The sequence below is a fragment of the Palaemon carinicauda genome, chromosome 11 (genome assembly GCF_036898095.1).
Source record: "Palaemon carinicauda isolate YSFRI2023 chromosome 11, ASM3689809v2, whole genome shotgun sequence".
NCBI lineage: Eukaryota > Metazoa > Arthropoda > Malacostraca > Decapoda > Palaemonidae > Palaemon > Palaemon carinicauda.
The window spans coordinates 145996235-145999132 of NC_090735.1; the positions used below are offsets into that span (position 1 = coordinate 145996235).

At 31.7% G+C, this 2898-nt stretch overlaps 1 long non-coding RNA gene across 1 annotated transcript in view; it reads right to left on the reverse strand.

Annotated features, from left to right (window-relative positions):
- LOC137650284 (uncharacterized) overlaps window positions 1-1931 on the reverse strand; it is a 2745-nt gene extending 814 nt beyond the window's left edge. Inside the window, exons 1-3 of the long non-coding RNA XR_011045952.1 lie at window positions 1843-1931; window positions 1378-1574; window positions 1-891 (exon numbers count right to left, since the gene is read on the reverse strand). The exon at window positions 1-891 is cut by the window's left edge and continues 814 nt beyond it. This is a non-coding gene — a long non-coding RNA (uncharacterized lncRNA). The remainder of the gene's footprint in view (window positions 892-1377; window positions 1575-1842) is intronic.
- Window positions 1932-2898: the final 967 nt, after the last annotated feature.

The window sequence follows — 2898 nt, forward strand, 5'->3', positions numbered from 1 at the left end:
ATTTGAATCTAAAGCTCTGTTTCAGTGAAATTGGACAATTTGTTCTCATAACTTTCTCTTATGCCCATTTTGAGAGGTCACCATACGGTTTCCCCTATTACAAAGCTAAATCAGTTTTTAAAACTACAGTTTTATTTTTAATTGGCTAAAATCAATTGGTTAACTAAAAAATTTCAAAACATTAAAACCAAAAACAAGTATGTGCCATTTAATGTTCCAACATTTCGGTAATAAATGAAAGATAAGACAAAAAGGACAACCACGTAACTGTGAACAAGGAAATTTATTAGAGATATTTTATTCCATCTAAAAATTTGGTTCAAACATATCAAATATAAACTGAATATTTCAACCTACGAAGAGCTAAATTACTATAATCTAATGATTAACGAAATAAACCAAAATGTGTTAAGTTTCCTCAATGCCTAACAACGCCCAAAATTTTATCTGGCGGAATTACATAAAAAAAAGTAATCTGTTCTATCAAATTCTCTAGCATTATCTGTAATCCTATACATCCCACCATTAGATTGAGCAAATTTCATTATTTTTCTTAAAAACTTACCAGTTACCTTTTAACCGGTGTCAATTTTATTTTACCAATTCGTTTAGTACAAGCTAGATTCTCAAAAATTCCAGTAGACGTCTTTCTCCAAACTTGGCAGGATATCCCTTGATAATCCTAAAGCATTAATAGAAGGCCTTGACAGGACCTTGAAGGCCTTGACAGGATTTCCCGTTACAATCTTCAATCTTCAAGTACTTATAGAAGACCTTGACAGGATTTCTAGTAACGATCTTCATCCAAATCAATTCACGTGTAGAAAATGAAGCTATACATTCAACGAATAGTCCTCAAATCATTTTATCCTTTTGTCGCAGCAAACCAATCTGAAAAGTGTTAATTATCAGACATGTTTGTGGTGAGAGTTAGTTATCCCTACATAAAAGATGATATCTAAAGCCTGTGATATCAAATTGATAGAAACTGATAAAATTACCCGTTTCGTACAACAAAGCTTACATCCAGATACTTTTTTTTTTATCTTAAAATAGATTTAACAAAACTTTAAATATGGAATATAAAGAATTTGACTTATAAAAGCAAAATGAAAACCTGCTTCAAATTTTTTGTGATCGACAGGCTAAGTGAACTGCAAAAACCTAAATAATATTACAAAAAACGCTCAATACTCACCGAACTTAAAACTAAGGGTTAAAGCAAGCCTCCCTATAGCGCACGGTAGACCTTTATTTTAAGGTCTACCATGCGCTATAGGGAACGTCCTCCCACAGATTGGGAGCGCCGCCCCCAATCGGGGAGGACTGGCTTGCTTGGGGTGGAATCAAAAAATAAAAATATAAAGTAATGCTCACCTTTTAGTTCAGTCTGAAAAATACTTCACCAGATTCCAGCGTTGTCACCAGTCACTCTCTTTCCGTATTTAACAATTAGCAACATGTGGATCTGTACGCAAGGATAATACAGGCGACACCAGCGCTAATGGCAAATAACTCCGATCCAGACTGATAAGCTTGAAAAGAACAGATAATCAAGCGACCACGACTTTTTCCTGAAAATACAGATAAACAGGGAAGTTAATACATAGGTATTTAAGAAGAGTATACAGAAAAATAATTTAGAACCAGTATGTTAGGGCATGGGTAATAAATACAAAATTAACTAATAAACCTGAATGTTAAAACATGGGTATTTAAAGTGCATTTGGTGTACAGATATAACACGCATATATCAACAGCCCCCCAATCAAACACCAAACGATATCAAAGTATTTGAAATTTACACAAGTGAACGCCAACTTAACGCAGCTCTTAACTTACCAACTACAAAAACCTCGAGTAATCTTGTATACCGGTTACCACCAACCACCCAACTGATCGGGTAAACTGCAAGGCAGCCTGAGAAAGCCTTGCTATGCCCAGCCAAGGACTCTAAACAGAGAAAGGCAGTATATACCTATAACAACGTAACCATCACTCATTCGGTCCATTTCTTAAAAGACAACTTACGGCAGGCGAGAATAAAAGCTATTATTACAGAATCACCGACTTTCTTCCTTCAACTACTATGCGTTCACTTTACCGATAATTCAATTATTGAACATGTATGGAAAAGAGGCGTATACACATACATACATACATACATACATACATATATATATATATATATATATATATATATATATATATATATATATATATATATATATATGTATATATATATATATATATATATATATATATATATATATATATGTATAGATATATATATATATATATATATATATATATATATATATATATATATATATATATATATAGATATATATATCTCACAGATGATTTTTCACCACAACGCACGTAGTTCAAATACGTTCATTCGAGACTTCATATCGTTTTGACACGTTCTTAGAACTTTAGAGTTTTTATGTACAATTTTCTTGAACAATTTTATGTTTTCGACTTCAAAGAAATATAAATTTTTCTATATATAAAGAAAAAAAAACATACTATGAAGAGTATATTCATTCACAAGGTTTAGTTCATATACATATTTTGCAAGCGGAAAACTGCATAGTTGCGTCTTAATTCGCAATGTGATATGTGAAACAATGAAAGAGTCAGATGTTGCTCCAGGCTCATAAACAAAGGATGTTTGTCCTAAGAAGCCAAGCCATTGTGTGTGTTTTCCTTTTTTTCTTCTTTTATTATGTTAGTGTTTTCTTAGCCTCCATCTTCAAACAAAATTTTCTTTAAAATAATACAAAGCAGTTTTTTCTGTCTTTTTTTACAATTATTATGAAATCAATGCATCTTCAACGTTTAGTTTCTTAATCTTTTTGCTGGTTTATGATTAATGACTTTTATAATGGGATC